The 13,088-nt window shown below is 42.4% G+C and overlaps 1 long non-coding RNA gene and 1 pseudogene across 1 annotated transcript; one reads left to right on the top strand and one right to left on the bottom strand.

Annotated features, from left to right (window-relative positions):
• Positions 1-473: 473 nt before the first annotated feature.
• On the bottom strand, positions 474-1,076 carry LOC121559810. The gene is made up of 3 exons (XR_005998824.2): positions 968-1,076; positions 776-844; positions 474-681 (listed from the first exon to the last, which is right to left on the bottom strand). It is a non-coding gene; the product is annotated as an uncharacterized LOC121559810 (long non-coding RNA).
• A 10,510-nt stretch (positions 1,077-11,586) lies between these two features.
• LOC123489184 lies at positions 11,587-12,618 on the top strand (annotated as a pseudogene).
• The last annotated feature ends 470 nt before the right edge of the window (positions 12,619-13,088 follow it).

Raw genomic sequence — 13,088 nt, 5'->3', positions numbered from 1 at the left:
GTCGTCGTCCCACGTTGTCCTTCTGCGATCATCTCGTCGTCGTCCCACGTTGTCCTTCTGCGCTCATCTCGTCGTCGTCCCACGTTGTCCTTCTGCGCTCATCTCGTCGTTGTCCCACGTTGTCCTTCTGCGCTCATCTCGTCAACTTCCGTCCCAGTCTCAAATCTCTGGAAGACTGGAACAGGTTTCCCTCAAGGATTTCCCTGTATTTAGCGCCATCCATCATTCCTTCAATTCTGACCAGTTTCCCAGTCCCTGCCGATGAAAAACATCCCCACAGCATGATGCTGCCACCACCATGCTTCACTGTGGGGATGGTGTTCTCGAGGTGTTGGGTTTGCGCCAGACATAGCGTTTTCCTTGATTGCCAAAAAGCTCAATTTTAGTCTCCTCTGACCAGAGTACCTACTTCCATATGTTTGCGGAGTCTCCCACATGCCTTTTGGTTAACACCAAATGTGTTTGCTTATTTTTTTTCTTTAAGCAATGGCTTTTTTTCTGGCCACTCTTCCGTAAAGCCCAGCTCTGTGGAGTGTACGGCTTAAAGAGCATTAGGGGTTTCATCTTCAAGTGAGCATGGCTGGCAATGTTACCTTCAGACATCTTCCTCAAGTGTCCAAATGCTTACTCTGGAGTACTGCATCTTGTCCACAACGTCATCACTGGTGAGAGGGATAAGACCTGAAAATGTGATCATAGTTAGTGATCAGTGCAATATCGGCATACAGAAGACACCAGAAGGGACAAAAACAAAGATGTATAATACACTACATACCCACTCTGTGAGCAATGAACTCATCGTGGATAACAGAAGAATTTGCATCAATTTGAATCCAATCAATAGCTGAAATGAGACATGAGATGAACACTTACATTAACCATTGCGGCGAGGACATGGATCTTACAAGTCTACTACACATTCATAATGTTATTAATAAGAACAAGCACAGGAGATAGATTATCTTACCTATTGTTGCAACCTCTGACATAAAGACACGTCGGATGGAATTTGCAACCCTGTATAATCAGACAACACATGTGAAAGAACACGTTAACATTGTAACTTCAGCCAATAGCAATCTCATGTAATATTTAAGCTTATGATCCAGCTAGCCCTCCGGGATGATGAGCAGGCACTACGACCCAGCACTAGTCTCGAAAAAATCCCAGACCTGCACAATATATACAAAAGTATTTGATCAAATATGTATCTGAACTTCTAAGTCATAAGATAAAGTTTAACAGTAAATTAACTATGTACATACAGTAGTCAAATACAACTGAATCATGATTGACCTTTACAGTAATAAGAGGGGTGCTTGAAGAATGTTGATTTAATGGGCAGATATTTACTCAATGCAGATAACATACTTAACGTGATTATACTGTGTATGGCGATTATAGACCATACTGAACAGGATATTCTTCATTAGGCTTCTCCCTCTTTATTCTTACATTTATTTTAAGCGCTTTGAGATTCTATGAAAAGCGCTATAGAAACGTAATAAAATATTATTATTATTATTAAATGCCTACCATGCACACATTCCAAACTCTATTTGAAACCTCTGTTTTAGCCTATTGTAAACAGAAAAAGAAATGTGTTATTTTAGCTAAATGTTTTCATCCTATTTGGTATGGGTCTGCTGATAGTTTGTGTTTTTTGTAGAACTTTGTCCTGCCAGAGGTCTCAGTGTTTTGAGGACTAAGATGGATCCCTCTCTCCCTCTCTCCTTCCCCAGGTGATTGGCAGCTCACTGCTGTTCATCCATGATAAGCGGGGGCAGGCCAAGGTGTGGATGATAGACTTTGGGAAGACCACCCCTCTGCCTGAAGGACAGGTCCTGAGTCACAGGGCCACCTGGGAGGAGGGCAACCGCGAGGACGGCTACCTCTATGGCCTGGACCACCTCATAGACATTCTCACCCATATGGTGGTGACCCCAAAGCCAGAATCACTCTAAAAAGGGACGCCCTGTCACCTCTGTCACCCCCCCCCCTTCCCCAACTCAACCATAACCCCGACAAGACCACCACCTCGCACTACAGTGACACCTTTGGTGTTGCCAAAAAGCTACCCCTCTCTCCCTCCCTCCCTTATTCCCCTTCTCCACTGGCCCCAGAAATCAAACTGTAACCACACAAGTGAAATATGATCACTGTTTTGTGTAAACTTGTAGATTCTGTACATACTGCTGTACAGTGTGTTTCTGTACTGTTGAGACCATGGGTTAGGTTAGGTTAGGTTCTTTCTCTGCAGCTAGTCCCGTGACAACCCTTCTTGAGATTGTTTTGTTTTATGACAGTTAACATTTTTTTATTTTGGTGTTAGCTAACAGTGTGTATCACTTCAGTTACAACTTCTATGGTGCTTGGCCTTGTGGTAAAAGCGAGACATTTGAAATAGTTGTATTCAGCATTGTGGCACTTCCTGTGTTTATAAACTTACATACAATTTAACATTAACAGAAAATGTCAAGGGTCAATATGACCCTTTTTAGCTGATAGGATTGTCATAATCCATGTTGTTTGTTGAATTTCTATTTGTAATATCGAGAAGCTCTCCAACACGTTGAAGGCCTCTTCTCCTCACACCCCTTTCTCCCGGGCTGCTGCTTTTGACTCTGTGAGGTCGATCCTCGGGAGAATCAGCCAGTCCTTCTCCCTGGATGACCTCAAGACCCCTTTTTTTATGAGCTCTGTCTGTGCCTTTGTGGCGGACGAGGTGAAAAGCTACTTCCAGCCTAATAATATCATGTAATTTTATTGGACTAAATGCAGTTTGTATGTGCTGCCCTGCCCTGCCCTGATCAATTTAAATAATAGACAGTGCTTTTCCCTCAAAATATATGTGTCATGGAGCAACTGCCTTTTATTTAGGACTCCATCCTAGCTGGAGGGGTGCTACAGGACCAAGCCTGGCCTGCTGAGGAGTGATGGACTCCATCCTAGCTGGAGGGGTGCTACAGGACCAAGCCTGGCCTGCTGAGGAGTGATGGACTCCATCCTAGCTGGAGGGGTGCTACAGGACCAAGCCTGGCCTGCTGAGGAGTGATGGACTCTTCTAGTCATGACATATATGCAGCCTACTCAATCACTTTCTATAGCTACTGTTTACAGGCCTCCTGGGCCGTATACAACATTCCTCGCTGAGTTCCCTGTATTCCTATCAGACCTTGTAGTCATTGTAGATAATATTCTAATTTTTGGTTAACTTCAATATTCATATGGAAGTCCACAGACCAACTCCAAAAGGCTTTCAGAGCCATCATCGACTCAGTGGGTTTTGTCCAACATGTCTCCGGACCTACTCATTGCCACAGTCATACCCTGGATCTAGTTTTGTCCCGTGGAATAAATATTGTGGATCTAAATGTTTTTCCTCATAATCCTGGACTATCGGACCACCATCTTATTACGTTTTCAAATCGCAACAAATAATCTGCTCAGACCCCAACCAAGGATTATTGAAAGCTGCGCTATAAATTCTCGGACAACCCAAAGATTCCTAGATGCCCTTCCAGACTCCCTCCACCTACCCAAGGAGGTCGGAGTACAATAATCAGTTAACCACCTAACCGAGGATCTAAACCTTGCATAATACCCTAGATGCAGTCACACATCTAAAAACAAAACAACATTTGTCACAAGAAACTAGCTCCCTGGTTTACAGAAAATACCCAAGCGCTGATGCAAACTTCCAGAAAATTGGAACCGAAATGGCGCTCCACTAAACTGGAAGTCTTCCGACTATCTTGGAAATAAAGTACCGTCCAATATCGAAAAGCCCTCACTGCTGCTCCATCAGCCCACTTTTCCAACCTGTTTGAGGAGAATAAAAACAATAAAAATTTAATTTTTGATGCTGTCGTAACGCATTAACTAACTAACTAAAAAGCATAACATAACTAAAAAGCAGCATTCTCCAAGTGAGGATGGCCTTCACTTCAGCGGTGATGAATTCATTAACTTTAAGAAAAGATCATGATCATTAGAAAGCAAATTGTGAACTCCTCTTTGAATCTGCATATTTCTCCAAAGCTCAGTTGTCCTGAGTCTGCACAGAACTGCCAGGACCTAGGATCAATGGAGACACTCAAGTTTTTGAATCTCTTGACACATTCATGAAAATAGTCATGGTCTCTAAACCTTCCAGCTGCCTACAGGACCCTATTCCAACTAAACTACTGAAAGAGCTCCTTCCTGTGCTTGGTCCTCCTATGTTCAACATAATAAATGGCTCCCTATCCTCCGGATGTGAACCAAACTCACTAAAAGTGGCACTAATCAAGCCTCTCCTGAAAAAGCCAAACCTTGACCCGGAAAATGTAAAAAACTATCGGCCTATATTGAATATCCCTTTGCTCTCAAACATTTTAGAAAAAGCTTTTGTGCAGCAACTCACTGCCTTCAATTTTTCTGATGATTTAGGTGACCTACACACATTTAAAAAAAGATATGTCCAGCAACAACATGAAGACAGGGGCAGCATATAAGTCAATGCCAGAAGCATTTATTGACTGATCTCAAAAGTGTTGGCTTACAAAAGCAAAATAAGTTATCACAGTAAAAATAATGTGTGCAGAGGGTCCCTGGTTCAAGCCCAGGTAGGGGCGAGGACAGGGACGGAAGCAACACTGTTACACTAACAGCCTAAACTCAGAATGCCGTCATCAGCAGACCCATCCATGAGCCCTGAGAAACACTACCTCCTGATGACATCAGCAGACCCATCCATGAGCCCTGAGAAACACTACCTCCTGATGACATCAGCAGACCCATCCATGAGCCCTGAGAAACACTACCTCCTGATGACATCAGCAGGATCAGATGTGTGGAGTTAGAGTTAGACTGGGTTAGAGTTAGACTGGGTTAGAGTTAGACTGGGTTAGAGTTAGACTGGGTTAGACTGGGTTATAGTTAGACTGGGTTAGGGTTAGACTGGGTTAGACTGGGTTAGAGTTAGACTGGGTTAGACTGGGTTAGAGTTAGACTGGGTTAGGGTTAGACTGGGTTAGGGTTAGACTGGGTTAGAGTTAGACTGGGTTAGGGTTAGACTGGGTTAGAGTTAGACTGGGTTAGGGTTAAGATTAGACTGGGTTAGGGTTAGACTGGGTTAGGGGGGGGGGGGGGTCTGGGTCTGGGTATTTCTCCCACAGTGTGTGTTATTGGTCCTTTAGCCCTGGACGCTGTAAAAAGCTGTAGCACACAGCAGGGCAAAGTGTCTTAGAAGGGAGTCCTGGGACTGACAGGCAGTATGAGATATGATCAGAGGTCAGGGGTCAGGTAATAGGAGCTCCGCTCAACACAACACACAGCACTGGCCCAGGCCCAGATGTGGAGGACACACTCACACAGAGAGAGAACTCCCTAACCCTGGGTCCCAACTGTTAAGCTGCATTCCTGTAATATCTCTGATGTTCTGCCCTGGAGAGAGAGGAGGAGGGAGGGAGGGAGGAGCACCAGCTACAGACTTAATCCAATCAATCATGCTAATTGATTAATTATGTGCCAAGGACAGAGGAATGTCAGGTGACAATGTGGCCCCTAGTGTAAGTGCAATAAATGCTGTGTAGAGATCTTCAGGGGTTCAACAGACTGACATTCTGAGATCTGATCCGGGAACTGAGCGGGTCTGGGTCCTAAATTAAGACTTTGTCTCGGATCTGGGTCGAGTCTGGTATATTGCCACGGGTCTCGGGTATGTGCAATTAAATTGATTTACCAACTGGACCCGATTGGACCCGTCCTCTGTTCATTTAATGTGTGACGTGATGAGAACTGTGCAAGCTTGTTATCTGTGTCAGTTAATTGCAACTCAAAAAAACGCATAGTTTATGTCCAGCTGAAACTGGTTCTGGCCACTCACCTCACATGCACCTGCTGCTGAGGAGAGAGAGAGCAAGTGAGAGGAGTCTTGCGAAGATGAAGGCCTTTTTCATTGAAGTAAGATGAAAGTTAAAGGATAAATTGTATAGTGAAAAGAAGCCAATAAGGGGAAAGATGAGAAGAACGTTGGCGCGGCCAAATGGACTGTGTGCAACTCCAGTTTAAAAAAATAGTTTCCTTTTCCAAACACAGCTGGCTCACTGAATTTGGCTTATTTTTTCCTCCACTCACATCCCTTCTACGAAAGCAAACCCAGTTGGATAAATGTTAGCATCCCACCTGAAAACATTCAGTGGAGCGCAGAGAGGGAGAGACGATCCAGTACGGGAAGTATTATCGTCCGTGTCCACCTGCCTAAAACTTTTTGACCTCCTGATCTGTCAATTACTACACAGTAGTCTAGAGTTTATGTGAAAAGCTCCAAAGGAAATTGACAGATAAAGGTATTGTTAAGGTCTTGAGACCATCTTCCTCTAACTGTCCTCCATTGGTATCTCTCTGCAGGTTGCAGTAGGTTCAGAGAACCTATTTGATGCACTTACCACATTTATTTTCTCACACATGTCCAAAGAACATGGCGTAAGTCTCTCCAGATGTCCCATGTTTGCACTCTTGAGCCACTCCTTTGTTGCCTTGCCCATGTGTTTTGGGTCATTGTCATGCTGGAATATCCATCCACGACCCATTTTCAATGCCCTGGCTGAGGGAAGGAGGTTCTCACCCAAGATTTGACGGTACATGGCCCCATCCATCGTCCCTTTGATGCGGTGAAGTTGTCCTGTCCCCTTAGCAGGAAAACAGCCCCAAAGCATAATGTTTCCCATGGAGGTGCTAGCGAATGCAGCCGTGGTAGAGATCTGTAAACTCGTAGACGACGACTATGCAGTTTTTCGTTTGGAAATAACTCAAAGCCAGAAAGAAAACAGGGTATTGCGGAGGAAACTACTGGAACTGAAGGTTGCACGGGAGCGCGCAGAGAGGACTATGCGAGAGCGCGTCCTCGCCAGTCGTCCCAGTAGTGTCCGATACAGAGGAATGGCCCATGGGTCTCCCGGTCGCGGCCGGCTACGACAAGAGCCTGGATTCAAACCAGGATCTCTAGTGGCACAGCTAGCACTGCGATGGAGTGCCTTAGACCACTGCGCCACTCACAGACTGAGTATTGCTGAGTATTGCTGACCAGAGCCTTCTCTAACAAAGTCAAAACTTTCTTTAATGTCCCACCCTCAGATACAGATGGTGCCTGGTCTGGTTCACGGCCACATTGAGAAAAAGATGACACATTAGGTCTTTTCACAGGACCCACTCCCTCCTGAGGGCAGTCAAAAACAGCAGCAACCTTCTGTGAAAGTTGTGTTCTACATGCTTTACGTTCCCTTAACAGTTCATCCAACCGATCCTGTACCTCACTGGCTGTCCAGTCACGAATGGGTTTGCTCTTGAACACTTGGGCCAACTCTTTATCAGGACAGTTGCGTACAAACATGACTGCCAACTCTGAGCACTGATTGGGTAAGGTCCTGCCCTCACTCACAAGGTACTGTTCGGCTGCCTCTGCAGCTTTGTTAAGCCTAATCCAGAAATCTATTGGACCCTCATTAGCATATGGTTTGATTGAATAGAAATCAGCTAATGGCATACCTGAGCAGACAGTATCCCCAAAGTGTTGCTTGAAAACACTGAACACCGCCTTAACATCTGTGACAACAAGGTTGTTACGCTTCCAGACTTTGGTCACATCCCGTGCCCTCCCCATGAGCCTAGACATCACCTCCCCAACATTCCCAGACCCAGTGTAACCCCTCTTCTCTAGGTAGACTTCCATTAACTCCTCCCACTCCAGGACAGAGTACTTATCTGAGCCATCACCCCTAAAAAGAGGTGGAGCACTAACATCTGACCTCACAACCAGATTCAGCTTGGACGCATCAATAAAGGCTTTCTTTGTTTTCTTTCAATAAACTTTAATCAAATACAACCACCGACTGTTTGCTCATTACTGTTGCTCTAAGATGGCAACAGCGCATGTGCACATTGAAGGGTCATTCTACAGATTCGGTGACATTTCAGTATTGTCAGTGTCCCAAGATGTACTAGTGTTATAACTTGTCAGAACATTTATCAAACTACACTTAAATTACAACATTTCAAAGTTTTACATGTTTTTAATATGGAGTAGAGAATATGATTTTAAACAGAGATGAATTTCAATACTTATATGTTTGCTTTTCTTAGGAGTATTAAGAATTTCGCCTGTCCCTATTGACCATCATGCAAATGGCGTGACTCATTTTGAGTACACAGTGTTAAATAATAATGCTTTTTTTTGTTAAATTAATTGTATATGCCCCCTTATTATGCATAATCCATTTTCTCAGCATAAGACATTTTATTTTCTGAGAAATTCAGGCTTTTACCCCTGTCCTTGTATTTCTTTCAACCCCGTAACGCAACAATACCCCACTCACAATTAAATAATGGTTTGATCCTGTGGACATCATTTATGAGGAAGTGACATCATACAAGTCTTCAGAGAAGCCTGGTGTGACAAGTGGTAAGCTGCTCTCTCACTTTTTATAAATATTTCATGTTTTTTAAGCACATATGGGCTTTGTCAATCTCAGGTATTCAACTCTGTTGGGGGAATTCATAGTTAAGATTTTACCAAGAATTGTTTTTATAGCTATGAAGTATAACAATGTCTTTTGTTGAATAAGGCCATGTGGCACACTGCTAGCTGCTAGCATCCCGAATTAGCAACAGATTTGCACAAAATCTTCAACCCTGTCACATTCAACCCCATCACATTTTTCAATGTTACGGGGTTGAATGGCTGTTACAGGGTTGAATAGCTGTTAAATCTTAGCAATATTTAATGTATATTGCTTAATACCAATCATATTTTCTTGTTGAATGTTTGTTGTTTACGGTTTTACAGTATCAACTAAAAGTACGAGGAATTTTTGAAAATAATAACTTAAAAAAAGTGACAATTAATTTGTTCTCTCTCCTATATACATTGACATATTTAGGAGTATTATCTGCAAGTTCATGTTCATTTTACTACATAGTGATTAAAAGGATACAGTAATTAGTTTTGGAGAGTAAACTGGTCATTGACTTGACCTTGACCTACAATTTCAGATTCAACAATGGCAAAAACAGCAGCAGAAAGGCAAAGATTTGCCAGTAGTTCCATCCACAATGCGGATCCACCAAGTTGTTTGTGTGGCTGCAAGGCAAATTGCCTACCGTGATGTAAGCTGTATGTGCACAGTCCACAACAAGAAACTGGAATGCCAGTGTTTCAATACACAACATTTCACATTTACCCCTAAAGTTACATCAGTCGTGTCACAGAGGGAGGTTGATTGGGCAAATCCAGACATATGCGGGAAATGGTGCGTGGCCAAATATGATGACGATTTCTATCCCGGAATAATTCTAGCCACAGATGAATCCCATGTGCAGGTCAAATGCATGTGCTGTGCTGGACCAAATAGGTACTTCTGGCCACTTCTTGATGATATCCTGTGGTATCCATTTGAGGACATCTTCGAACACATTGATCCCCCTAAACCGGTGACTTCTAGGCACATGGAAATACAGAAGGAAGTGTGGGCTAGGCTCTCTCAGTAAAAATGGTGAACAAACTGTAGGCTTACCTATAGGTTATTAATGTTAAGATGTTTGCTTAATGTTCAAACATTCAAACAACACAGACATTCCTGCCATTACTCTGGATATTTCTATGAAATCAATGAAATGTTGTAACTGTTGTTAGTTTATTAATGTGTTTTAATCTGTCTAGATTTCATCTTGATTGTTTAAACTTTAAAAGCTATGTTGACAGTAGTTTAAAATGTTAAAAAATGGCAACATGTGACCTATATAGGTTATCAATGTTAAGATGTTTGCTCAATGTTCAAACAGACTCCTGCCATTATCAGATGGATATTTTTATGAAATCAATGAAATGTTGTTACTGTTATTAGTTCATTAATGTGTTTTACTCTGTCTAGCTTTCATCTAGATTCTTTAGATTTTAAAAGCTATGTTGACAGTAGGTTTAAAAATGTTTAAAATGTTTAAAAAATGGCAACATGTTAGTGATCTCAAAAGATAAAACATATGACACGTGATGCTTTTCACTCAACCCTGTTACATGATTTTCAACCCTGTTGCGGTGCATTCATCCCTGTTACGAGATTATTTTTTTACATTTTTGTATTAAATACACAAAATATAACATCAATAGTGTTTTTATTGTGTGTATTAAATCAGGGTAAATAAGGCTATTTCAATTTTGTCAGGAATTACGCAGCATTCTTGCACATTTCTTGCGAAAATGTGGAGTTAGATTAGACATTTCTTCATCGTAAACTGGAAAGGATGGTGCTGGTCAGTTTTTCTTGATTTTCTCTTTAATTACAATATGCCATTATTTACAAGGGACATCTAAACTGTGAGATTATGCCAGAAGCTGATCTCAAGCTTATTGGAAAAATGAATAGTTGAATAACAAAATGACTGTGACGGGGTTGAATTAAATTGGGACTTGTTTGAGAAAATAATACAGAATAATAACTTAATACTCTACATTGAGATGGGAAAAGGTATTTTCTATCAAGTACACACATTACTTTGTCACATCAAATAAAAAAAAGCTTAAGATTTTAATGTTCATTGTTTCATCCTCCTCAATCACAAAAGGCACCGAATCTGTAGAATGACCCTGAATCTCAACAAGGAAACAGTTGGTGGTGGTATTTGATTAACGTTTATTTAAAAAGTATTAATTTCAGCAAACAAAGAAAGACTTTAGTCGACTAGGAATACAGTATAAATATGGCATGAGTCCATACACTAACCATCACAGGCTACTGGACTAACCCTGTATACAGTGGGGGAAAAAAGTATTTAGTCAGCCACCAATTGTGCAAGTTCTCCCACTTAAAAAGATGAGAGAGGCCTGTAATTTTCATCATAGGTACACGTCAACTATGACAGACAAATTTAGATTTTATTTCTCCAGAAAATCTCCAAGTTCTCTGCTAAAACAAACAAACGACATTGTTAAAACTACTTTTTGTTATGAATACTCATTTGTAGCCTATATCTCGATGTAGCTTTCTTGAAAAGCACAATAATCCAAAATATTTGTTCTCCTTGAAAATATGGAAGAAAATAGTTAACTTATAATGCAGCCTGTATACCGTGCTTAGCACAATCAAGGGCCCCATATATTTGGCAATGCAGAAGATCTCTACGAGCAAAAATTATATTTATTCATAATGAGTTTGAGATGACCAGATAGGTCATAAATAGGCCTATAACTTCAAAAGTATGCGCTTCAGTGATATGCATAATAAATAATGTAATGTCGTAGGCCTAAGGCTATATGACACAGAATCAGAAAAGAGCCCCCTACCCAATCCAATGTGTTAGTTAGTATACATATTAAATAATGCGCTAAGATAAAAATGGGAATAGCACAGCGGGTGGACTTCGCAGCTGCCTCATTAAAAATACAGTTTTAACTATAGAATTTCCCTAGTGATTATATAGAATCCTGTTTATCTCTTCATCCAATAAGAGCGTTTCATCTCTATGGCGAGGATCCCAACGCGAGCGCCCTCCCACATTCTCCTGTGATAGGTCCGTTTTTATCAACAACAACTAATTATTTAGCTTGCGTGCGTGCGTCAATTGGCCATGGTGATTGTCAATCAGACGTATCGGTACGCCCCTCGCTCTGTAAAAGGTCTAGTCGTCGAGAGAAGCCTCAAAACTAGCAGATGTTCGAAGGGTTGGCAACGGTGATGCGTGTGGAGAGAGACCGCTGGTGTTTGGAGTAGCACCACTGAAGTGCACCAGTCGTTCGAATCAATTTCCGAATTATTCCTGTGGCTCTGGTGAATAACTATTATAGCATGCAATGACTTTGCACCCGTGGATGCATCATCCGCTTTAGTTTATTTGCTTGCTTTATTAATTTTTTCGTTTTAGGTGAATGGCATGTGCATTTTGCGAGGCTACTTGAGGTGCCATTGGGAGTGAGTGCTTTTGGCAATATGTGTCGCTGGAATATGTTATGCAATCGCAAAGCTTATGGAATATAGCCTGGTTTGTCACAATCTGTATGCGATCTCATTCAGCCCGGTGAAAAATAAACTCTTTCTGCTCTGCATCATGTTTTTACTCTGGGTATATATGCTCTACTCCTGCGTGGGCTACTGTGCCACCATGCCAAGTTTGGTCGTGGACAATTACCGGGGAAAGGAGACAGGGTCCGTGGTCGGTAAAAGGATAGAGAATAACGGCAGAGTGGACCTGACTGCTCCCTAGACCCCAACCCTGGGTGGATATAGAATCCGATTATGACGAACCCTCTGTCCGGACCTCCTCCAGAGACTTGCTCAATAACGATATAGACGCGTACAGAGGAGCAGAGGACTGGGACGAGATGAGGGGCGAGGGGCAGAGTGCTCCTGAGCCGGGTGCGATGTCAAGTTTCTCCAACGGCTCAGGGAGCAAGAAGCTGCCGCAGGCGATCATCATTGGGGTAAAGAAAGGAGGGACGCGCGCGCTGCTCGAGTTCCTCCGCGTGCATCCAGACATCAGAGCTGTGGGAGCGGAGCCGCACTTCTTCGACCGTAACTACGAGAATGGACTGGAGTGGTACAGGTAAATACATCTACATTATATGCTCTCACATTCAATGTGCATTAAAGATGATAGGCTATCAGACATATATCAATGATTCCCATAGATGAACCAGCACTATACAAGAAACGGTGAGAGAATATGCATGACAGTCATAGCTATTCATCCAGTTATTAGAGCTGAAGTTCCAATAGTTGTCCATGATAGCCTATTGCTTCTCGTTTCGTTACCTATATCTTCCACAAACATTATATCCCATTGCAAACGGTGGAGGGTTTCTTTGCGACCAACTGGCAAGTGTCTTCACTGACATTTTCAACCTGTCCCTGACTGAGTCTGTAATACCAACATGTTTTAAGCAGACCACCATAGTCCCTGTGCCCGAGAACACTAAGGTAACCTGCCTAAATTACTACAGACCCGTAGCACTCACGTCTGTAGCCATAAAGTGGTTTGAAAGGCTGGTCATGGCTCACATAAACACCATTATCCCAGAAACCATAGACCAACTCCAGTTTGCATACCGCCCCAAC

Source organism: Coregonus clupeaformis, unplaced genomic scaffold, assembly GCF_020615455.1.
Source record: "Coregonus clupeaformis isolate EN_2021a unplaced genomic scaffold, ASM2061545v1 scaf2817, whole genome shotgun sequence".
Classification (NCBI taxonomy): Eukaryota; Metazoa; Chordata; class Actinopteri; order Salmoniformes; family Salmonidae; genus Coregonus; species Coregonus clupeaformis.
This window is presented reverse-complemented; position numbering and strand designations above follow the sequence as displayed.